Source organism: Lissotriton vulgaris, chromosome 5, assembly GCF_964263255.1.
Source record: "Lissotriton vulgaris chromosome 5, aLisVul1.2, whole genome shotgun sequence".
In the NCBI taxonomy this organism is placed as follows: domain Eukaryota; kingdom Metazoa; phylum Chordata; class Amphibia; order Caudata; family Salamandridae; genus Lissotriton; species Lissotriton vulgaris.
This window is the reverse complement of record NC_141693.1, coordinates 1,409,738,769-1,409,765,180: the sequence shown is the minus strand read 5'-3', so window position 1 is coordinate 1,409,765,180 and position 26,412 is coordinate 1,409,738,769.

Genomic DNA, 26,412 nt, shown 5'->3' with positions numbered 1-26,412 from the left:
TAAATTGCCATTATGAGCCATTAAGTGGGATCCCTTCTGTTACTTCTGATGAGGATGAAGTTACCTCCATCCCCGAGTGCACTATGAATGCCGCAAAGCACCCTACGTTGTTGGCACTCGCCATTAATAAGTTGGTTGTTACCTTTTCCCTAAGGGCCTGTAACGGTAGAGTTTCCCCCGATGTACCAGGTGCCTGCACTTTCAACAGGCCTGAGAAAAGTGCGCCCATTGACTATATTCTTGTAGATGTGTGTTTCTGGGCACGTCTTAAAAAGTTCACAGTAGTATCTAGGGATTGAGGAACTTGGAAATCAACCTCGCCAAAACAAAATATATGGTGTATAACTCGCTAAATTCCAACTGCCCTCACCCAGACCTGGAGGGAATGGCCCTTGATAGAGTCTGAACTTTCGAATATTTGGGGGTTACCCTTAATGACAAAATGAACTGGGGTCCACAGATTGCTAAAGTCAACCTAAAACTTGCCCAGTCATCAGGTGGGATCTTAAAAGCCCATAGTGAATCCCCCCTTAAAGTTACGGGACCCCCACTAGAAATTTACAAGGTGCAGGCTAGAAGTGGTGCACTCTATGGAGCAGAACTCTGGGGCCATGCAACCGTGACCCCTCTTTCCCTCACCGAGAATAGTTTTATTAGACGCCTTTTGCGCCTCCCACAGATCACTCCCCTCGTTCCCCTGAGGTTGGACTTAGGTTTGGCGCCAATACACGGGGTTGTCTCAAATCGTCCCCTGCTATATTGGAGACGGCTTTGGGCGACCCCGGAACTTGAGAGGTATAGGGAAGATTTGCGGGACTTGCTAGCCAGAGGGGGTGTGGGTAGGATCCCATGGCTGAAGTACATCCATAGCCGTGTACAGAATTTGGGCAGGGGGGACCTGTGGTCCCTCCCTGGGGAGGCCTGTGCTTTGCTTTCTAGTAAAGCCCTGAGCATAGCGCTGAAAGAACATGACAGGGCTCTTCTATTATCTAACCCGTCCTTGGGCAGGCTCACCAACACCTTTCTTGGGATTAAGTACCTCCCTTTATTTGAAAGATTCTTAGACCAAATCCAGCCACCTTTGGCTAAAAAACTCTACCTTCAGTTTAGGCACGGCACACTACCTTTAAGGGAAACCACCAACAAGTGGTTAAAAACTTTAACCCCTGCAAGTTCTTGCCCAGGATGCGAGGCCAGCAGAGAGACAGATCTTCACATTCTGCTCTTCTAACCCTCTTACTCTAGGGCAAGAACCAAATGGTTACTTCAGTTTTGTCGGTCCAGAGGCATAAGGGATTATAGAGAGGCCTTTAGATTCTTTAAATCAGACACATACTTTATGTTTGTTCTCGCCACTTCAACATTTCTTTTGTCAATGTGGTTTAGAAGGTGTGCAATATTAAAGGGTTTAAATGAGTGATCACATGGGTGGCCCCCCTTTGTCTACTTTGCTTGGAAGGTCAGACTGTAATTTGTCTACTGTTAGTGATACCAATGCTTGCTCATGAATTCAGCACTTTGCTTTTAGAAGGTCTTTTATTAATTTTAAAATTATTAACTTATTTGTATATAGTATTGTTGTTGTATATGATGTGATATCCATGTCTTTTATATGGTTTTTAACTGATAATAAAAGCTTTTGACTGACTGGTTTAGTTACCTATTTAGATTTGTTTTAAAAACAATGTTACATTATTTTTAAATTCAACCTGGCATTAACTATTTTATAATTAAATACAAATGTGTGCTATCTTTATACATTTTGTTAACATTAATTTAGATGACATGTTTAAATATTTTATTTTCATTTTCAGAAATATTTCTTAAGGGGTTTTAGTCCATACCTCCATTATGTCGTATGGGAGAATGTTGCTGTACAAGTGACTGCCCACCTAGGGCATCATTTCATTATCTTTCCTCACCTGGAACATAGATAAAATCATAGGTGCCCTTTGCTGTTATTGGACCTATACTGACAAGCTTTTTGTAGGCTTGCTTCAGCACCTGATTAGAATGCAAAGTCTAGCACCTTCTTCAGAACACATTGTTCATTTGTTGTAAGCACCAATTCAATGGGATAATCCATCTCAAATACTCCTAAAACTATAGAACCTGGCTGCCCATCCAGATTCAATAGTTGGGATCAAAGCCACCACCCCTCATTAGTACCTAAAAAAAAACAGAAATATAACATGCCAGGTATGTAGTTATTGCTCAATTATATGTTCTCCTTACCCTGATCAGAACTAGGACAATAAAATTCTAGTTAGTCGTTTTTCATTCCTTCTCACAAACTCTTACTAAAAAGTAACATCCGCCAGAGGCACCAGCATCTTTTGCACAAGATTTTCATAAATTACCCTAAATGAAGATTTTCCTAGCTTACACAGAGAAAATCAATTTTTTAAGCTGATAAGGCAACTATTATAATTGCAAGTAACAGCAGACTCATTTGTAAACTTCACACGATCTACCTTCCACAGGAGACAACCTACCATTCATTGAACTCATCATAAATGTCATCACAACCAATACTGGTCATCAAGATACCCAGAACTTCCTAGGGGACTTCAAACTACATTGGAAGGACTTGAATAACCTTGCAGTGAACAGTTTTAAAACCTTTCTAGCAGACCTCGAGCTGACTCAAAATTGTGAAAGCCCTACTCAAAACAAGAGGAAGACCTTGGATCTAATCATCAGGAAAATGTACAGCATCCAACCCGAAACTATCATCTCTTGCAACTGGACAGATCACCACTGTATCACCTTCCTTATCACAGATGCTGTGAGTTCTATGAAGGCTCAACTAAAGAAACCTAAACAATGGAAAAGAAGTTTGCAGATCACAAGCCTGAATGATCTGATTGCCCTCAGTAACTACATCCTGTCTCCCAAGGTGGACATGGTGGATGTTCACATCCTCACAGATCGCACAATATTAAAATTTTGAACTTCTGAGACTCAATTGTGTCCATCGAACTAAAAAGAATGTCCACCGAAAACCTAAACCTTGGTTCAATGACAACCTTAACACAGAAAGACTTAATCTGAGACTGGAGGAATGAGCTTGGAGATTCTCTCCATCTATTGATCACCTAAAATGCTAAGGATCAGTGAGAAACACCTATAATAAATGAATCATAAGTTTGTAAACTATTAACCTCAACATCATCTCTTACACAGCTGATTCTCAACTCAGCAAAGACCCTCACACCGTCAAAACTAACCTCCACCAAGGAATGAAGGCCATCGCCGAATGGATGAGGAACAGCCGACTGAAGCTGAACTCCTGCAAGACAGAAGTCATCATCCTCGGTTCCACCCCCTCGGCCAGGGACAACTCCTGGTGGCCGACCGCACTTGGAACAGCTCCAACACCCATTGACCACGCAAGCAACCTACGAGTCATCCTCGACTCCACCCTCTCCTTGACTAAGCAGGTCAACCCCGTCTCCTGCTTCAACACCCTCAGCATGCTCCCCAAGATCTACAAGTGGATCTCCACCAAAACGAGAAGAACGGTCATCCAGGCCCTCGTCAGCAGCATGCTAGACTACAAAAACTCCCTCAATGCTGGAACCTCTGCCAAACTCCAGAAGCAGCTGCATCGTATTCAGAATGCCTCTGCATGCCTGATCCTTGACATCCCTTGCTGCAGCCACATCACCCGTCACCTGGGAGACCTGCACTGCTCCCTGTCAACAAGAGGATAACCTTCAAGCTCCTCACCCACGCACACAAGGTACTCCACAATACCGGACCTACGTACCTCAACAAACAACTCAGCCTCTACACCCCCGCCCACCAGCTTCGCTCCACCGACCACACCCTCGCCACAATCCCCCGCATCTGAAGAGCAACCTCCGGTGGAGGATCCTTTTCCACCCTCGCCGCCTAAACCAGGAACACACTCCCTATCCACCTACGGCAGATCCAAGACCTGCTGACCTTCAGAAAACTCCTCAAGACCTGGCTCTTCGAGCAGTAGCAGCACCCCCCAACGCCTTGAGACCCTCACGGGTATGTAGTGCGCTCAACAAATGCTATGATTAATTGATTTATTGAAAACTAAATTCTTTAGGATCCAAATAGACCTGGCTAGAAACTGACCTAAAAAGCTTTTTTAACTTGTCAAACAACAATCAGCTATTCAACCCAGTCCTTCTTCCAAACTGCAAGAACTTTGCCTCCTTATTCCTGTTAAAGACGGAAATCTTTAAAAAGTCATCTGTAGTCAGCAAGGAAAAGCCTTCTTGTTATTCCACATATCAACCTTCCTCCTTCATGGACAGCTGAAACTCCTGATTACCCACCCATGAAAACAGTGCTTCCGGGCATACATTCACCACCCTCAACGAAAGCAACACTCACAGCATTCTTACAGCGCTGATGTCATATAGATATACTTTGCCAATATGCTGTGTTAAGTTAGCATGAGCTTATTAAGAGTTTAAACGCCATTTTACCTTTCTGCTGCTTCTGCACACGACACATAGCTGTTGCTTTAGCTTTGAGACTAGTAGAATGTTTTGATTCAGGCGAGAATAAAATGTTGTTACTCTGATATCAGCCTTGCTTGTGGAGCTGTGTCTGTACAGTGAGTGATGAAACCTTCAAGGATATCTCAACACAGTGGTTGTTGTGAGGTCTGATCTTCGCACGTTCCTAGACATAACATACATGCAGCTGCGGCCAAATCCTGGCTTTAGGTGAGTTTTGTATGGCTTTGCACAGAGCATACACACACACTTGATGGTGCTTCGCTTGCAGAGAGCAGGTGGAAGATGATGTGATCCCTTACCACTAGGATCTTGAGGTATGGGGCCGCCCTGCTAAAAACCCAAATAGACCTTCTTAAATATAATATAATATACTAGCTAGGGAGGGTGAGAACTAGATGTTACTGAACCCTATTTGTTTCAGCATTTTACCATGCCTTCACCTTTTGTGTTCTATGGACTAGTGACTATGCTGATTACTTTGTTTCTTATAATATGTTTGCTTGTATTAGCTAAGATACTGCGTTTGAGAACACTGCATTAGTAAATAAACATTTCAAATATGCACGCGTCCTCATTTACTCCTTGTTCTGGATTGAAATGATTGTATAACGAAAGTGTGTTCATGTGTTCCACGTTACCTGAGGTGTACTAAGTCCATGTTCTGGTTTGTCTAAGCATTGGGAGTTTGTGATAACCAATGAGACACTGTAGCTAGTCTGGTAGGGGATTTTGGGTACTAAGGTGAGTTTTGGTTCATCCTAATTCACTGAGGTTCCAAGTATCTATGCACAGTTCTGTATGAGAACGGAATCCCTGCGACATTGCGCCCAACGTTGGTGGCCTTATTACTTGAGTAGTTCAATATTCAGTCCTTAACCCCTACACCATTGTTTCCGGTGAACAGTGGTGTCGGACAAATCTACCTATATTTACATAGGTCTTTTCAAGCTTGAATCTTACAAAACGGTTTCCTTGAAATACTACCCAGTTGTGCTACAAAGTTTCCTTTGTACCTTTTCCTTTTTGTGTCGCTATGGCCGCGTGGACATTCCATAGCATAATCGCATTGCGGTACGCAATCATTTGCAAAATTATAATGTTCCCTTGGATGACATGGCAGTGATAATGGTGGTGAGTGCAGAGGTGGCTTACCCGTATGAAATTTTCTACTCGTGGGTGACCTTCCTGGCTGTGAACGCAAATACTAATGTGTTCGACAAGTACACTCCCACGGCTGTTCCACAGGAATACGCTCCATATAGGACACAGGAAATTCCTATATATACTTGGCAGCACCGCGTTTGGTTTGATGGCGCCCTACCCCATTCTTTGGCAGCTCCGAGGTTAGGTCCTTTGTCCATTCCAGGCGCAAACTGACCTGTTTTGGCTGGATTTACACCTCATCATCAACACGGGGCATGTACTGTGGTTGAGTTAAGACGACTACATGTGGTTGCAATTAGCGTGATTAGGTCGTGAGTGCAATACATAACCCGTAATCTCCCGGGCGAGGCCCCGGGTGGTGCGGCACTCCCTGCCGGACAGGGCGGTATGAAACTCAGTCCTGTTATGGTTAACGCTGTGATGGGCAATCGCCCCCAGGAGAAGGATGATTTTCCTTTCTGGCTTGCTGAGAAGTTTGACCAGCTGAAGGCAGTATTTCCGAACACGACTCCTGGTGAAAAACACAGGATTCTGTCAATTAGCTTACCAAAAGACTTGACCCCTGAAATTGGTGACTGTGAGACCTGGGCTAAAACATTGCGGCAATCTATTCGAGAGGTTACGACACTCCGTCTATGACTGTCCTACCGACGGTCCTTAAACGTGTTCAGGATGAGCACGGACCCGAGGCTGCTGTTGAATTGGGTATGCGCCTCTGTTGCTCCTTTGATGTGGTTTCAGATCTCATACTTGCTAATGTCAAGGGGAATGCGGTGAACTTTCAGGTTGCCAATGCTTTGCAGGCAAATCCCGATGCCGAAAAACCAGTTGGCGAGGATTATTGTGGCGGCTTATAAAACCGCAGGCCACAATAGTAGGGGTCTCAAACCTTTTTCTACTAAAGAGAAAAAACAACCACAAGGGCAGAAGTCAGAAACTGGCGACCAGCCCAAGACCAAAAAACAACATTGGCCGAAAAAACAAAAACAGGGAAGGCAACAACAACAGAAACAGGAGTCTCGTCCTGCGTCTCCATTGCCTGCGCCCCCAGAACATGTTTATGACTTGCGCGATTGTGCGATGATAAAATCACCTGATCGTTTTCAGGTTTCTGATCAACGCTCTCCTCGTTCTTTTCAGGAGTCATCGGCCTTTTCGAACGGTGGTGGAGGAGGAAGCAGGGGTCGGGGTGGCCAGCAAGGACGCGACCAGCCCCGTCCGAAAGAGGGTAAAGGCAAGCAGGACGATTCTACACCGAAGAGACCCCAGTTTCAGAAAAAGAAAGTCGCCGCTTTAACAGCGAGATGATATGATATGATATGATATGATATTGTATTTGTAGAGCGCGACTTACACTCCATGGAGCATCTTGGCGCTAATCATACGTGTCACAGAGGAAGAAGAAAGAAAACAGAAGAGTCAAATGAGGACTCAGTAGAAAAAGTTTGATTGACCTGAAGATAGAAGTTTAAATTAGAGCTAAACAAGAAGTATCTGTGATCTTAAAAATCCAAGTTTTAAGAGCCTTTCGGAAAAAGTTCTCCGATGGAATTAGGCGCAAATGGAGTGGGAGCTTGTTCCAGGCTCTTGCTTCTAATACTCCAAGGGATTTTCCTCCTTTTGTCGCGAGTCTGAATTTAGGGATAACAAGTAAGTTTAGATTGGAGGATCTCAGTGAGCGAAATGGTGCGTATCTTCCAAACCTTTTGGACAGATAGGTGGGGCCCAACTGATGGTAGGCTCTGTAAGTGATCAGTAAAATTTTAAATAGCACCCTTTTGTGGATCGGCAGCCAGTGAAGGGTTTTAAGTGCTGCTGAAGCAGACGATTTCCTAGGCCTTCTCAGCACGAGACGGGCAGTGGCGTTCTGGACCATCTGCAATTTGTGCTATACAGCTTTGCTAGAGCCTGCATAAAGACTGTTGCAGTAGTCTAAGCGAGACGTAATGAGGGCCACTGCTACCGTCTTTCTGGCTGTCAGGGGGAGAAGGTCAAAGAACCTCCTGAGTCCCTTAATTATGTTGAAGCAGGACCCCACCACAGTACTTGCTTGTTGTCTAAAGGATAGGACTTCATCGAACCGTATCCCAAGGTTTCGGGCCGTCGTGATGGTATTCGGGGGGACTTCAGCATCCTGAGGCCACCAGGTTTTAGGGGGAAAAAAGGTTTTGTTGGCCAAAAGGAAGAATTTCAGTCTTGCCTGAGTTACATTTGAGATGGTGATTTCTCATCCATTCAAAAGTTGCGGTAAGACATTGTCTCAGATTTTCCTCTGCCTTTGTGGTATTGATGTCCAAGATGAGGATGAGCTGAGTATCATCAGCATAGGATATTGTACTAATGTGGAAGGATGTGATTAGTTCTATTAGAGGTGTCATGTAAAGGTTAAAAAGTATTGGACTCAAACTGGAGCCCTGTGGTACCCCTGTTTTTAACGCTTTTTCGTCTGAGCAGTAGTTTCCCAATATGGTAACTTGCTCCCTATGGCTGAGAAAGTTTTTTAGCCATTCTAGGGCAGTTCCTGCTATTCCGGATTCTGCTAGGCGGCCAATTAATACGGGATGTGAGATCGTATCAAAGGCCGCCGATAGATCTAGCAGAACCAGGACAGCCTTTTTACCTTGATCCATTGCAGTCTTAAGTGTCTCCACCGTATGTAATAATGCTGACTCTGTGGAGTGTTTTGCTCTAAAACCTGATATGCCACAGATAGTGAGAACGCAGCTTCAGAATAAGACATGGGCTCAGACCTTGCTGGATAGTGCGAGAGGCCCTGCATCCACTACTGGATGTGACGGCAACTGACCGTTACTTTGTTGTGGAGGCAGCTCCCCCTGACAGACTTTATGAAATAGTCCTGTTCATTGAAGGTGACATTCGACGTATGATAAAAGGGGTATTTTGGGAGAATCTTACGACTACCTATGACATTTTGTTAGCGGAGGCTGACTGGCCCCCACCTTTTGTGCTCGCGGCTCCAAGAGGGGAGGAGGTAATCCTCCCGAGTTCCGCGCACACTGTCTCGAAGGAGCATGCGCTGAATTTTGCAGAAGAGTGGGCTAGAGCCCTCGCGCAGGCTCTGTACCGTACACACTGTGGGTGGGATAAATTTTCCCCACACCACGAGATTCCTTTGCGATCTGTGCCACAGCCTCAACCTCAATATCCCATAAGACGTGAAGCTAAGGCTTCCGTGGCGGAAATACTTGAACAATTGGAATATCAGGGAGTGATTGAAACTTGTGTGTCACCAATGAATAACCCTCTTTTTACTGTGACCAAGCCTGATGGTTCATTTCGTTTGGTATTGGATTACCGGCATTTAAACTCGCATTGCCGTACCTGTGCAGTACAGAATACTCACGGCTCTGCCTTACTGGATAGTTTTGTGCGTAAGCAGTTTAAAACCACGCTTGACATTTCCAACGGTTTTTATGCCCACCATTTGGATGGTCTGAGTTCCCAATGGACCTCCTTTACTTGCGGCGGTGTCAAAAAAACATTTCAAACGTTTACCGATGGGCTATGAGAATAGTCCTGGGGTGTTTGCTGCCTGTGTAGTCTCTCTCTTGGAGAGAGTTGGCTTGGATGCTTGTTCGTATGTGGATGACATTTATCTCATGGATGATGAACTTTGGGAGCATCTGTGTCGAGTTGACCGCTTGATTTGTAGCTTTGCGGACTTCGGTTACAAATTCAACTTTGCAAAATCGCACATTGCGGAGTACAAAGTGTTGTTTCTGGGCTATGAGCTCAACAATGAAGGTCGAGGATTAGCTCCTCACTTCTTGGAGAAATGCGCACAATTGCGCGCTCCGACAACTCTGAAAAAATTACAGTCTTTGCTGGGATTTTTTAATTTCGGGAGGACATACATACCTGAATATGCCCAGCGTATCAAGCCTTTGCATGCTTTTATACAACCCACTTTTACCAAATTAAACTGGCTGCCGGAGCACTCAGCTATACTGCAATCTTTGCAGGCTGATCTGCTTGCTTCTAAATATTTGTTGACTTGTGACAACCACAACAAACTGGTGATAAGAATCACCCCTGGGACAGTGGGTTTCACATAACTTACTTTTAACAAAGGAGACACAGTACCTATTGCCTACAAGTCGCACTTGTACACTTCGGCTGAAATGCGATTTTCATAAGAGATTTGCTTGTCTTTGTAGGGATTTTTGCCTGTGGTACCTTCCATTCGGATCAGGGTCCTGCTTTCGCCTCTAAGGCGTTAGGGATGCCATGGCTTCGATGGGGGTCCAAGTCAAGTTTTAGTCTCCATACCAACCTGAGGGTAATAGTGTTGTGGAACGAATGAACCATGGCTTAAAGCAATCTTTGACAGCTCGAGTTATAGGCACTGGCAGGAACTGGCTGGCCCATCTCAATGGCGTGCAGCGTGCTCTTAATAGTCTCCCTAGAAGGTCTCTGGGTGGGCGGACCCCATATGAAATGCTCTTTGGTATCAAGATGTATGTACCGGACCTTGACAGTCTAGACTCGGTGGCTGTTGCTGCCTCCTTTGACGTAGATGAACATTGCAATGTTTTACAGACTCTACAAAAGACAAGAGACAGTCTTGCAAAGGAACATTTGCCCTCCACTTCGGATGATGCGTTGCAGATCCCGGTAGTTGGCTGGCTACCCCAAGTTGGAGAACTGGTTCGGGAGAAGATCGATAACAAGAAGGAATTTGGTCCCTCATACCGTGCTCCAGTTCCTGTGCTTGGTGTGAAGGGCACAAGAACAGTCATTTTACCACCACTTCCAGGTCGTAAAGAAAACAGGTATATCTCCATTGACAATGTCAAGATACACAGAGCTGCCGATTCTTCTTAGCATGACACCGGCGGTCTCATGTCCTTCGATGGTGAGAAATTCTGTATTTGCCACTGCTTCGGAACCTGAGCCAGGGGTGGCCCTCGAGATGCCAGCAGTTTCTAGTCCTTTATTGAGTGCATTTCCTGGTACTCAACTTGATGAAACTGACTACACATACCCAACTGACTTATCGTTGCCTGATTTGCAAACTCGTTTAGCCACAGAATCCAGATTTTCATTTGACACTGTTTCAGGCACTTCAGGAAAGCCCACAAGGATTAGGGCCTATGCAACATTGTTTAAAAACATTTTTTGATTCCCCCTTGGACTTATATTTGGTTTGGGCTTTTTTGACTTTACCTTTTATGTCAATTGGTTTATTTTTTCGATTCAATAATGGACACAATGTCGAGGAGAGAACATGCATTCCACATCTGAATGGAACATTGGCACCCATTCCTCGTCACATTCTGCCCACAGATTGAAGAGAGACTTGGCTTTTGTTAACATCACCGCTTGGCCTGTCCTGGATGGGATAGTATGGGATGCTGTTAAATTTTAAATCCATGGGCCCACTGAAGTTATAAATGTCCCTAATGTGCTTAGAGTTAACATAGGGGATGAGGTTAAATAAAATATACGTTCTGATGATTGAGATGTTCAGGCCGTAGAGGCTTTGTTTGCTGATTTGAAATATTATGCTGCCTTTGATGCTGAAGATTTATATTTAGAATCTGCTAATTATGGTGATTTATTTTTTCCAACATTTTGGCAATCACTACCTGCATAAAACTAATTCCAGGAGGAGGACTGTAAATTATACACAGTGGGAGCATTGCCCAGCTCCTCTACGAGGCAGCTCAAGTACATTTTTGAAAAAGTACACTTATTTTACTTATTTAAATCAGTCCAATCCCGCTTCATTTTATTTTAGAATGACAGAAAAATCAATGTCCAAAGTTAGACTTACTGATACTAAGTTATTGTACTCGAAGTCCTTTCTAGACCAGCTAGCTGTTGGAGGCTACGAGTTGTGGAAGGAAACAATTGACCTTAAATCAGTTTGGGGTTCTAAAATTTGGTAGGTACAAGGCACTGAGGCTTTGCACCGTGCATGTCTCATCCCGAATCATATGTTGTTTTTGAATTCTACCATCTCACAGACAACACGGTTTGGATTGGCTACTTCTAAAAAATTAAATACACCTTCCTTCCCTGATTTGGATGAATATTCAGGTTGGGAAAATTCAACAAAATGTTCGATTAGAGAGTTGCAGACTCTATTGCAAAATTTGTCCTTTAACATATCCAGTTTGGATCCCAAAGGTTGGTTGATGTGGCACAGAAGTGCTGATGCGTGCCAGCATCGTTTTCTGGGTCTGACTGGTGGATTTACACGAGTCAGGATAGATCCCCGTTTTGAGAATGACCATTCAGTAACAACTTATTCAGTAGGCAAGTTATGTCAGAATTGGCTCAAACATTCTACAGTGGCGTCAGTCAAACTACATTTGTCTAAACTGACTGACGATGTTGATTTGAATGATTTCATAAAAGCCCGGCAAAAGGTAGATCTAGAAGAAGGACATATGCCGTTTATAATGAACTCTGGAAAACATCACAGATTGAGGTGGCTACCCGCCTTAGGGCTATTGATCAAGCTAATTTAGAGAAAGTGCGTGCAGTAGTGGATAACAGCATTTGCACGCTTTCTTCCCGCATCTTTACATTGGATAATATTGCGTCATCTGTTGTTGATATTGTACAGGATGATGTGTCTGTTTTGTACCATGGTCAAAATCAATGGCGTTCTATTATGCAGTTTGCGTGAACCTTGCAGACGCTGAAGGCCGGAAAGGTGCCTTGGAATTACATGAATGTCTTGTCTCTTTTTGCCCCATTTAATTTGACTGATAAGCAACGTTTGCTTTCATTGAGAGATGCGTCTTTTTCCATGTTACACATTGAACGATTGGAGTCTTTACCATTCTCAGTGGCAGAGGCCACTACTGCTACGTGGCTTATCCACGGGTTAATAACTTTACCATTTGCACCTTTCCAGTTTACAAATTGTATGGAATATTTTGCCATTGGTAAGTACGAGCCGCTTGGTAGCTCCTATTTACATGAAGCGTTGTCGTTCCCTTTCACTTACAGATGCCTTAGGGACAGAAAAGAGGTTTATCTGAAAGGCGAGGAGTGCACAGAAACACCAGATCACTCATTAAAGTGTAGACATATTCAAGTACATGGCTCTTGTAATCAGGAACGGCCTAATTTAGCATGAGTTCTAAAAGGTACCCCGGTGCCCGCTATCGTCCCCACATTCACTAAACTGGCAAACGCTAGTTATTTACTTTTAAATAATGAAGATTGCTGTGGGTTATTAAAAGGCATAGCTTATGTAGTTACAGTTAGTGAACGTGTAGTTTGCTGTAAAAATGTGTTGTGTCCACCCTCGCATGGGAACTTGGATCTTTCCATCTGGCCGAAGATTCCGACCTTGAAAGCAGATTTCAATAAGATGAGTCCAATAAGAGCCCTATTGTCACAAAAAGAAGTTGCCCTGACATCTGCTCGTGAAACATTTGTCCATCATGTAGCTAACACACGCACAGAAGTGCATGCTTTATTAAATACTGACCTACCATTGCATGTCGGTGAGCTGATTCATACTATCTTTAACGCATCCTCCACATCGGGGCTGGCGCACTTTTTTAAAGTAGTAAGCAGTGGTCTAGTGACTTCTTTCCAAAAGATATTTGGAGTCATTCCTGCTTTCTTCCATTCAATTTTTTCCAGCCTATTTGGTGGATTTCCCGTTTTACTGGCACTGGCTGCAGGTTTTTTAGTGCTATTTTCTTTTATTAAAAATGGATGCCCGTCCTGTGTTCCCAGACAAGCAGTCGCGGTTAGCACTGTTTCGCAACAGGATGCTTGAATACTATAGAACGCTGCCGCTTGCCATCTTAAGTGCAGCATATGGATTATCGTTTTGATTTTCCTATTTCATATGTGTCCAGCCTCTTTCATTGACTGAGCTGCAATTTCGACTGGGCCCTGGATTTGTGTCTCTGCAATATGGTGTCTCCTGAAGTGGATTTGAATCGTCTCTTGAGCCCCTTAGTTGCTCATGAATTGCTTTGTTCTGATGGAGGGATTATGGTCTTTGCAGCGATGCATGGAACACTGGGTCATTGGAATACATTCGCAGCGGCGCAGGATTTCTTGGCACACAGCTTCATTGAGAACCCACCGAGTTGTCCTCTGATGGTACTAGAGGCTCCGGTAATTGAAGAGCATGTTCTTTCTCACTATTAAATTGGATGGCTGAGTTATTTTCAGATGATAACAGTGACTTCCTTTTGGAAGCTGTTGCTGCTTATTTTGCATACTCAGTATTAGGCTGAGTTCTATCGATGCCTTGCTGTCATGAAACTTTTTCGATTAAAAAAAATAAATTAGGTTGGACATTTTTAGTCTCGGACCTATTGACTTTAATTTCATTGAACACTAAATGGTCATGCTGGTGAGATTTTGGTTTTGACTACTTCATTGAACTCTGCATTTCAAAATTGAGTCCCTTATCTTATCCTATCTTATCTTATCCGTGCTCGGATCATTGGAGGGTATCATATAGATATACTTTGCATATATGCTGTGTGTGAGAAGTTGGCCTGGTATATAATGCTCACTAATTCTAGTGATCACTTTGTACCATGCCAAGCAACCCTTATGATGATCGGTTGTAAGTCAACCTCATAGACCAGTTATCCTAGTGATAACGTGGACAAAGCAGTCTTAGGCTAAACTCTGAAAGGCATGTGAAGCCAGCTATATTACCATACACAACCCCCTTGAATACCAAATGAAAGGACACCACACAGATATATATTGAAAATATATATTGATTTATTAACTAAAAGTATCCCCTGGACTCTTTATGAGCACAGAAGCACAAGCGTTAAACACAAGACAGTTTAAAATACACAAAAGTTGCACAATATGGATGAGCCCTAGGGGCCACCTAAACCATATACTAAGAAAGTGGTATAAGAGATACCAATCAGAATGGAAACAGGCCTAGGGCCTTGGGAATCGCTGGAGCTATTCGAGACTAGCAGTGACTAAATCGGGAAAGGCCCGCGGGACTCGGGTGCAGTGTTTAAAGTGCACGCACTCACCAATGGAAAGTCTATGGTGCGTAAAAAGTACAAAGTTAGTTAGTTCGGAACCTTCCGAGTGACCTAGAACACTGAAGCTTAAGACACAGGCCCTTGAGATGTGTACCAGTGTAGGAACACCGGCGGAGCTGAGTTACCTCACCCACAGGAAGCGGGTGCACAGGGTCGAAGTAGTGTCGGGTTTTGTCACGCTGGTCGATGGTTCTTGGAGCTGAAGATGCTGCAGGCGGCTCGAGGTGAAGAGTTCCGGTGGATCCAAGGGTGGATCTGAAGATGTGAAGACCTGAAAGCAGAGGGGACAATGTTCAAAGTCACGAGCCAGTGACACCGGGGGTCGAGGATGTCCAGGAGTCGGTCACGAGCTGTCCCACGGAAGCTTCTCGCTGTTGGCGGTATCGGCAACTTGATCAGAGCAAACAGGCCTTGGCTAATGCAAGCCACGCAGGAATCAAAAAATGCTTACCACTCGGACCAGCAAGGTCAGAGCGGGGGCTCTTTTCTGCAGGAGCTAGGGCAAGTCTGGAGCATCCAGACCTGCAGTGTAGTTTGTCGGTTTCGTTGCCAAGATGGCCGCTGACCATGTGGCTAGTGGCCGGGATGGCGCGTCGATTGGCACAATGCAAAAGGGCCCCACGCAGATCGTGGAGATGCTGGGGGGCTGATCTTCGGTGCAAGGGCTGCTTGGTGGTGGGGGTTCTCAGTCCCCAAAGCACAATGTCGAGGATGCCTCGGTTGCTGCGCAGTCAGCTTTTCGAGTGTCTACCAAGAGGTCCGGTCCCACGTTACTCGGTGCCTCCACGGGTCCCTTCTTTGCAGGGACTGTGGATCGGGCTGTGAAAGGTCTGGGAGTCTGGGTCTTGTCAGACTCTGGGCTCGGGCGGGAGGCGGCGGCAAAGCAGACGTCGAGTTGCTGGTTGGTGCCTGTGTTCACAGGGTGGCCACTCCTAGGCCACAAGGGAGATTCTCTTCAGTCTTCTGAGCAGCAGAATGTCGAAGTCCAGTCTTCTTCTTTATTTCAAGTTGATTCAGGATGATCTGCTGTGCAATGGCACTGCTCCCACTCTTATTCCCAATCTGAGGGGTGGATCACCTACTAGGTCCCTCCTCTGGGAGGAACCAGGAAGGGGGGCGGTTACACCCCCTTTCCTTTGTCCAGCTCCTCGCCAGGCCTGGGTCTGGAAAGTCCCAGGACCGGTTTGGACTGGCTTATGCTTGGGGACACCTTGTGTGCCCCGGGCATGTCTCAATCTATTCAGCCCTGTCCTACCCAATACACAAAACCCTGTCTGGGGTGGTGCTCGCACCTCCCAAGGCAGGAAACCCTTTGTCCAAGCCTCCCTCGCTGGAAGGACTCCCAGCAGCAGAAGGTCAGACTTGTGTCTGTGGTGGCAGCATCCATTTTGTGATGCTGAGGCTCTGGTTAATTTTAACTGGGGTTAAGGCTACACACATGTTTTGTCCCTCTAGAAGGGTGGAATGCTATCCCCGTCGACAGAACTGTCGAGGGGATAGTATTCCAATTCGTATGACACCTTACTCGACATGTTTTGATAAAGCCAAACCAAAGATAGCATATAACCGCGAGGATTATAATGCACTTAAGAGTATATGGTATGGCAATATCCCGGAACAGCTTAGGGAGTTGTTCCCGACAGCTGCAGACAGGCTCAGCTCATGCTAGAGCACCATCTCACATATTTCCAAGCACTCTGTCTCCAGGATTGAAGAGGCCTTCCATAGGAGTGGCTGATAGGAACATATGTGTCCAGTTTAAGGTCAGGCATAGGGATACTGTACCTAAGTAAGAGGTGATTACACCGACTTACCCCAGCTGAGTGATCAGCCAGTTGTGTCAAATATGGAGGCCAGGCCAGGGGTGGCACAATATATGCTGCAGCGCCTGGTAGGCCTTGGAAACACCTATGCCCTGGGTACCTAGGGTACACTGTTACAGGGGCCAATAAGGTGAACCAGTTCCAATTCGTAATGCACCTAGAGTGCATTGGCAGTAATTTAGAGAGAGAACAGCAGGCTGTGGGTCTGATTAGCAGGCCCACAGCCACATTAAGTCATAAACCAGTGAAGCAAAAAGCAAAAATTTGGGGTGACCATAGGATAGCAGACCCTACTCTCCTACACTGTGTTAAGTTAGCATGAGCTTATTAAGAGTTTAAACGCCATTTTACCTTTCTGCTGCTTCTGCATACAACACATAGCTGTTGCTTTAGCTTTGAGCCTAGTAGAATGATTTGATTCACGCAAGAATAATATGTTGTTACTCTGATATCAGCCTTGCTTGTTGAGCTGTGTCTGTACAGTGAGTGCTGAAACCTTCAAGGATATCTCAACACAGTGGTTGTTGTGAGGTCTGATCTTTGCACGCTCCTAGACATAACATACATGCAGCTGTGTCCAAATCCTGGCTTTAGGCGAGTTTTATATGGCTTTGCACAGAGCATACACACACACTTGATGGTGCTTCGCATGCAGAAAGCTGGTGAAAGATGATTTGATCCCTTACCACTAGGATCTTGAGGTATGGGGCCGCCCTGCTAAAAACCCAAAGAGACCTTCTTAAAAATATTATATAATATACTAGCTAGGGAGGGTGAGAACTAGGTGTTACTGATGCTTTCACCTTTTGTGTTCTATGGACTAGTGACTTGCTGATTACTTTGTTTCTTATAATATGTTTGCTTGTATTAGCTAAGATACTGCGTTTGAGAAGAGTGCATTAGTAAATAAACATTTCAAATATGCACGCATCCTCATTTACTCCTTGTTCTGGATTGAAATGATTGTATAACGAAAGAGTGTTCATGTGTTCCACGTTACCTGAGGTGTACTAAGTCCATGTTCTGGTTTGTCTAAGCATTGGGAGTTTGTGATAACCAATGAGACACTGTAGCTAGTCTGGTAGGGGATTTTGGGTACTAAGGTGAGTTTTAGTTCATCCTAATTCACTGAGGTTCCAAGTCTCTATGCACAGTTCTGTATGAGAACGGAATCCCTGTGACACTGAAACCTTCAACTCACTTCATTGACCAGCTACCACTGAATGTCTTTAGTAACCCTCGGCGTAGTGGGGCTACGCAAAGCTACACAAAGTGGGTGAGAAACTACACCCACCTGCACACTTCGCGTAGCCCCACTACGCGCTGCATGCCCCCCCTACATACCTAATTTAATTAAATGGGCAAAGAAAAAGAAATAAAATGCACTTAGCTTGTCCGCTGCGTCCCGGGGCTCCCTCTGCTCGTTCACACCGCCGTCTACTAACCAATGCGCATGCGCGGGCGGCCGCACATGCGCATTTCTCGCGAGAGTCCAGCTTCCATCAAGGCCACAGCACTGAATCAGTGTTCATGCACATAGTGGGAGACATGCTAAAAATGCTGTTTCAGAATGAATTGTGCCTTCTAATCCTCCTATACTTATCATCAGTGTTTGATACAAGTAAAATAACACTCTAATAGATCTACTTGAACAGAGGATATGGTTTTCGGCGTCAGCCCTTAACTGGTTTACCTAATTTTTTCACAACAGAGCCTAAAGAGTCAAGGTTAAACAGTGCCTGTCCAATGCCACATTGGTCACCTTAGGGGTGCCACAGGGATCCTCTCTCTTACCTACTCTCTTTAGCTTATTCATGGAGCCTCTAGCAGAAACTTTGGAATCCTCTAACATTCATTATCACATGCCTGCTGACGGCACCCAATTGTACTTGAAAATCTCTTCCCCAGATCCCTCAACACAATACTATAAGGTACTTAATATTGGCTAACTCACAACCATCTCAAACAAAATGTTCTCAAAACTGAATTCCTCCTCATTGTCCCACCCAATCACAGGCTTGAGATTGATTAATAGATGAAGCATCTAACTGCCCTCAACGTCTTACCACACATTTTAGATTCTACGAGATCTATGGGAATAGTACTTGACAAGAGTCTGAACACGCAGTCCTGCCACCAAAGGATCAAATTATCAGATATACATTTCACAGAAATTAAAACATTTTCTCCCCCACAACAACTTCAAATCAATGGTCCAAGCCCTAGTTAATCCCATGTTTGCCTTTGGAAGCGCAACCCATTGTAGCCTTCCGAGATCCAAGGTTGCACTAAGGGGCTCTCTTAATGCTCCTGCCAGATTCACCACAGGAACAAAAGGGAACAAACACATCTCCCCGGATGTAAAGTCCCTAAATAGGCTCTCATATGAGGCTAGAATAATTTGCTTGCATGACTTAGAACGCTTTACACTACAACACACCTAGGTACATAGCACAAAAACTAGAATTATCTAGTGGATGCAGATCCTCTAGAAGCACCAGCACCGTGGTTCTATAACAACACAGCTAGAGCCTACTCCCAGCCACATGAAATCAGATTAATCCACTCTATTGCATCCTACAAAAAAAGAAGTTAAAATACTACTTATGGACACATTTATTCTTTAGGTCAAACATTGTTTTGAAATATTTTTTTATATTTATTTTTATTTATAAAGGTTCTGTTCATAACAACACTTTAGCACACAATCGCCATGTGGCACACTTTTGCAATTCCTCATATAAAACATTCCCATGAATCTCTTGGTTACACAGCTTTTAGGGCAACAACCCAACTTGGGCAGGCAGCAACTTCCACCATTTAGAGTCCGGTCCGAGTGACCATGATTTCTCTCTTCCATTGTGCACGCTTCCCGGGGCAGATGTCCCCTTTTCCTAATGTAGGCTGTCCTGTCACAACGTCCATCGTCCTAACCCTCTACCATCTCACCATCACTCGTACCTTCCTCTCCTGTGTGTACCTCCAAAACTTCGCTCGCCTCCCCGGCTTCCCCCTGTTTATATGTCCTGTACAATCCCCAAAAATTCTTAGGTCTGCTGCGTGGAGGGAGCAATTCACTGTAATTCTCCATCTCCGTGCAGCAGTACAACGTATCATGTGATCATCTTTTCCTGTTGGTACCGGACCCTTCATCCAGCACAGCGCCACCACCCTTTTCGCTAGAAGCAGTCCCATATCCACAGATCTGCAAACCGCCTTGGGCAGTGTTTTGGAGTGTCCCAATAATGATATTGCGGGATCCGGGGCCAGTTCCTCCTCCACTATCCTCCCCAATTCCCTAAATACATCTTCCCAGTATGCAAGTATACCTAGGCAGTTCCAAGCTAGGTGTATAAAATCCACAGTCTGTGCTCGGCACTGGTCACACGTCGCCTCTTCCCTAAGTCAATACCTACATAGCCGTTCTGGCATGAGATAGACTCTGTTAAGTAATTTAAAATGAATAAGCCTATGCTTTCCATGAAGTGAGACACGCCATGTGTTCGAGCAATAGTACTGCCACATCATGTCATCTATTGTTTGTAAGTCCCTTTGCCAGGCCAGCTGGGCTGACGTGTATTTGTGTGCTCTGTGCGTCATCGCTATTCTAAAGATATAGGTGACTATCTTACTGGGGGAGTTGGATTTAATGACATATGTTAATTCAGGGATTGCCGGAGGCTCCCGCATATCCTCTCCAAACTGCTTTAGCATTGCCCGCCGCACCCGGTAAAACTGGAATTTCTGTAAATGTGTGGCCACCTCTGGTCCCTCCTCTACTTGTTCCAAGGTTTTTGCTACCCCATCTTTAAAGAGGTCTCCCACAACCTTAATGTTCAGTGTTTGCAGAACTCTGATGACTCCTCTGTCTCGGCACAGAGTCAGCCAGCGAGCCCACTCTATAGGCATAATCGGCGTGTATAGTAATGCTCCTGCCTGTTGCTGTAGTAAGCAGTGCCATGCATGTCTGGTAGCGTTCATTGAGTCAAGGAGCCGGTTCTGCAGTCTGGCTATTCAAAAATTGTTCCAGTTTGTGAGTGTGGAGCGGCGAACAGCGTTTCCATACACAGGAATGGTATATCGTCCTCACTGTGAATCCAGGTGTGTAAGTGTGCACACTGCGCCACCTTATCGTAGAGCTCAAAATCCGGCGCCCATAGGCCCCCATACTATAGGGTAATATAAGGACCTGCCATTTTACCCTCACCTGCTTACCCGCCCACGCCAACTTTAGCATCAATTGGGTGAGTCTTTGGAAAAAAGGCTTGTGATAGTACTATTGGTATATTAGTAAATGGGAACAGCATCCTAGGCATAACCACCATCTTCATAATTGATATTTTTCCCATCAAGGACAGGGGGAGCTTGCACCAGGCCTCTACGTCGTCCTCCAGTCTATCCATGGCTGTGCCATAATTCTCCAGTAATATCGTCTCTGAGTCTGTATGCAGTTTAATCCCTAAGGATAAGTTTGAATCCTTCCGTGACTGGGATCAGCGGGAAAACGGTGGACTTGTCCCAGTTGACTTTTCGTCCTGATAGAGCCCCAAAGTGCACCACTTCCCTAAGCATCCCCATCAGATTTTGTTCAGGATGTCACACATGCAACAGCATGTCATCTGCATAGGTGGATATAACTATGTTATACGTCGGAAAGCCAATGCCCTCATGACCATGATACTCCCTAAGGGCGCATGCCAAGGACTCCGCAACCAAGGCATACAGCAATGGTGATAGTGGCCAGCCCTGTCTTGTGCCTCTAGGGATGGCACATCGGTTTGTGACTAAATTACCTATGCATACTCTAGCTGTGGGTTTGTGATACAGTGTGCCAATTAGTTGTAAAAAGACCAACCCCAGTCCTATACTTGTCAGTACCCTACGCATGAACGCCCACTCCAGCGAATCAAATTCCTTTTCCATATCCAGTAATACTGCCACCACTTTAACATCTTGCCTCACATGCTGCATGGTGCCAAATACTGTACGGGTATTGCATGTGAGATTTCAGTTGGGTATAGGTCCTGCCTGTTCTGGTGCCACCAATATTGTAGACAGAGGGGCTAGGCGATTGGCCAGAATCTATGAAAATATTTTAGTGTCCACATTTAAGAGCGACAATGGGCGGTATGAGCTGCACTCCTCTGGTGTTTTCCCCAGTTTAGGGATCGCTACCAGTATCACTTCTTTCATGGATCTCGGCATGGTACCCTCCACACATAGATGTTATGTTATGTTATGTTATGTTATGTTATAAAAATATTTCTAGAGCGCACTGTCACCGATTGGTTGCTTGGCGCTGTGATCAGCAATAACATGAACATAGAGGGAAGAGGGTTATAAAAATGCTTGTCTGAATAGCCAGGTCTTCAAGGCTTTCCGGAAAGAGAGGAGATCTTGACAATTCCGGGTCTCCATCGGGAGAGAATTCCACAAGCAGGAAGCAAGGGTAGCAAACCTACGACCTCCTGCACGCTTTAAGTTGAAGGAAGGCGACTGCAGGAGGTTCTGGTGGAGTGAGCGTAGGTTGCGGGACGGGGTGTATTTGGAAATCAAGTTGTTGATGAATAATGGGCTTTTACAGTGAAGGGACTTGAAGATTATGCAACCAGTTTTGAAGGCACATCGCTGGGCCACAGGGAGCCAGTGTAGTTTCCTAAGGAGGGGGGTGGCTGCCTGACGCCTAGGTTGGTTCAGAATTAGTCTTGCGGCATGGTTCTGTGCCATCTGGAGTCGCTTAACTAGGTAGTTGGGAAGGCCTAGGTAGATGGTATTTGCGTAGTCCAGATGGGGCAGTACAGTAGAAATCACCACCTGGGTGAGTGCCTCGGGTGTAAGCAGGTGGCGTACCTTCCGGATTTTCTTCAGTTGGAAGAAACACTTGGAGACCACTTGACCAACTTGGGTTTTAAGAGATAGGTCACGGTCCACAGTGACTCCAAGTGTTTTAGCTGACAGGGAAGGTATTGGAGCTTGACCTAGTTCAGAAGGCCAATAATGCGGGCCCCAGTACTTGCTGCTTTCACCTGTCAGGACTAGTTCCGTTTTACCCAGGTTTAATTTGAGCTGGTTCTGGTCCATCCAAGTTTTGATGAAGCTCATGGTGAACTGGAAGTGCCGTATGGAGTCTTCGGTGTTGTCGATGGTGAACAGCAGCTGTAAGTCGTCTGCATAGTTGAAGACTCTCACCTGGTTATCTCTTAAGGTCTGAATCAGAGGGAGTATATACAAATTAAATAGGTGAGGAGACAGGGAGGAGCCCTGTGGCACTCCACAGGTGATGACCTGTTTGGTGCCCATTAAGTCACCAAGGCGCAGGGTTTGGTTGCGGTCAGTCAAGAAAGATCTCAGCCAGCCGGCTGCTAGGTCCCTGACGCCGGCTTGTTTGACACGGTCGACCAAGATGTCGTGGTCGACCGTGTCAAAAGCGGCCGAGAGGTCTAAGAGCACCAGGGCTTGTGGAGAGCGTCTGTCAGCACAATCGCGCAGGGTGTCCAGAACTGTCGTGACTACTGCTTCGGTTGAATGAGCAGGCCGGAAGCCTGCCTGATGGGGGTCGAAGCAGGAAGATTCCTCGAGGAAATTAGATAAGCATTTGGCCACGTGTGCCTCAAGTACTTTTGCCAAATAGGGCAGCAGCGAAATCGGCCGAAAGTTGGCTTTGCAGGCTGGGTCTGCCCCCGGTTTTTTTAGAAGCGGAATGACAATGGCTTCTTTAAAAGCTGTGGGGACTAAGCCAAGAGTCAAGGATTTGTTCAAGAGTGTAAGGGCCGGGGCTGGGTGGGTCAGGAAGCACTCTTTTAGAATGTGGGGCGGGCAGCTATCTGAAGGGGCACCGGATTTTACTCTAGATAGTAATTCCCGAAATTGATCCTGGGTGATGGGTGGGAAACTGCTCAAAGTGTAGTGATTTGATTTGATTGACATGCCAGTAGTAAGGGGGGACACTGGTCGAGGGATGCGGGCTTTGATGTCCAGTATTTTGTCAATGAAGTAGACGTTAAGTGAATCACATAGAGACTGGGTGGAGATGATCTTGGGTCGGACGTGTCAAGATTTGTAAGTTCATTGAGGATGGAAAAGATGTCCTTAGACTTATTTGTGGATTCCAAAATTTTAGCGGAAAAATAGGACACTTTCGCCGTCTGGATGGCCGTCATGTATTCTTTCCTAGCTTTCGTAAAGGACTTTTTTAAATCAGGGTCATATTTCCGACGCCATTGACGTTCTATTTGTCGTAAGGCCAGTTTCCTTGCTTTTAAGTCAGTGGAGAACCACCGGTTGGCGTCAGCACGTCTCGCCCGTTTGATTTTTTTAAGAGGGGCATGAGAGTCCCTGGCCGTGTTGAGCCAGTTGGTAAGCGAGGAGACCGAGGAATTGATCTCGTCTTGAGCAGGTGGGATGGTGTTGGCTAGTGACTCTAAAAAAGCAAGTTTATTGATTGATTTCCAATTCCTGGCTGATACGCTTCCGACTGATGCGGCAGTGGTCGCGGGGGAGATGCAAAGGTTAAATTGAAGGAGAGCGTGATCAGACCAGATGCATGGCAGTATGGTTGGAGCAGTGGTACAGGTGGTGTTAGACCACAACTGGTCAAGGATGTGGCCCTTGCGGTGGGTGGCGGAGGAGACTAGTTGGGTGAGATTTAAGTTAGAGAGGAGGTCCGACAGTTCGGCTGAGTGGGGGCCTTCTAGGGGGTCTTTGTACCAGTAAGATCGTCGAAGAGCGCGGCTAATTGGGGCAGCCAAATATCTATGAAGGTTTTATAAAAGTTGGCCGTGAGGACATCCGCCCGGTTCGCTGCTCGTCTTCATGCCCGCCAGGGCTTCTAATATTTTGTCTCTTTCTATTGGGAGCATTAAGAATTCTCTGTGGACATCTGAAATGGAGGGTAGTGCTATATGTTCTAGGTAGTCCTGCATTTCCTCTTCCATTTCCTTTGGGCCGGCGGTGGGTGACTGGCCTGGCACGGCGGTTGTGGACCGGGCTGGGCCTGCGGTGGGTGACTGGCCTGGCACGGCGGTTGTGGACCAGGCTGGGCCAGCGGTGGGTGACTGGCCTGGCACGGCGGTTGTGGACCGGGCTGGGCCGGCGGTGGGTGACTGGCCTGGCACGGCAGTTGTGGACCGGGCTGGGCCTGCGGTGGGTGACTGGCCTGGTACGGCGGTTGTGGACCGGGCTGGGCCTGCGGTGGGTGACTGGCCTGGCACGGCGGTTGTGGACCGGGCTGGGCCGGCCGGTGTACGGTGGATGATGCAATGTGACTGTAAGGGGGGTCATGAACTGCCATTTTGAATTTCATCATCACAAGGATGTGTTGGCCAGCACCTCCCCGGCGGAATGCGTGCACCGCCATGGTGGCGTCACTGATTGAACATTGTTGCAAAAGAAGCATCCGTCCCGGTAGATTGCACATGTGGTTGCCGATGTGTGACCGTGACGGTCCGTGCACATGCAGCCAATGGGAAGAGGTAACGCGGGCCGCTTATGCCCATTCGAAAATAGCGGAAGCAGTGCACCACCATGGCAGCGCCAATGATTGTATATTTTCAAACGATGCACCGTGGTGTATAGTCCGCAAATGCGTTATGAGGGTTGTGACCGTAATGGCGAAACTGCATATGTCATGCACTATATCATGTGTGTTCATACTATGCCCATTGATGTGCACACAATGTGCTACACATGTGCATGTCGACGTGTTGACGTCTTGTATTTCCCTACACATGTTTCAACTTCTTCACATCTACACAGTACATCACGGCTGTCTCACCACATTCTGAATCTGTTGTCAGTGTGTGGTTAATGTGTGCAAATAACAATGGTGGGGGTACACATGCATTCTGTGTATGCGTATGTGTGTTGCCTCTTGTGTGACCATGCATGTAATGTGAGGCTGCTCACCATTGTCGGTGTGGTCATTGGTGTATGATGACATGGAGTGTGTGTAGCATTATCGTATTGTGCTTGCACGTGCATGTGTCTGTGATGAGGCTTGTCCACATTTGGGTCCTTACACATGTCTTGTTGGCAGTACTTTTAACATGAGAGTAAGTTGTACATGTTGACACACATCATGTTGCTAGTGGCTGCACATTGTTTATACGCCACTCCGTATTGTAGGTAATTTCAGAGATGTCACACATATGACACTTGTAGACAACATTAACATTTTGCTAGTGTTGGCTTACATGCACAGCTATGCGTTGTTGGTAAATTGACTTCATACTAAAACATACACTGTTTAAAGGAGGGTCCAAGGGCTACTTTAATGACTCTGTACTGGATACATGCCCCTGACAGAAAATTAGTTACAACAAAAAGTACCCAGGAGTCAACAATATATTTTTCTCACAGACAACCAGTTACACGACACAAGAAAATATTGTGGATTGAAAGCAATTGAACACATAAAGCCATATAAACACACATACGTGCAACATACAACCAGGGTGAGAATTTTCCCATCAGTTGTCTCTCTGTACCACCACTATTACATCATTTGGGTTCTCCTTACCCAGGAGATTGCACTATTTTTTTGCCAAACAAAATCCTGGCAACAATGAACAATCAGTCATAAATACTGGTTTAAAGAGACCTTCGACCTTTAATCCGACAACCATTGGATTACCTGCACGTGTTCAAACTTTTGAAGAGGCAGTGGAAAATGACATCAACACACTATTTAATACTAAGTCATCTAAATCCTATGTTAATCTACCCAATAGAGAGAGATCAGCCCTGCGTGCTTTAACAACAAATGAAGCCATCACAATAAAGCCCGCAGATAAAGGTGGTGCAATTGTCATCCTTGATACAGAGACTTATAGAAAAGAATGTCTCAGGCAACTTCGAGACCGGAAGTCCTACCTTCCTCTGAAAGATGATCCTACCGAA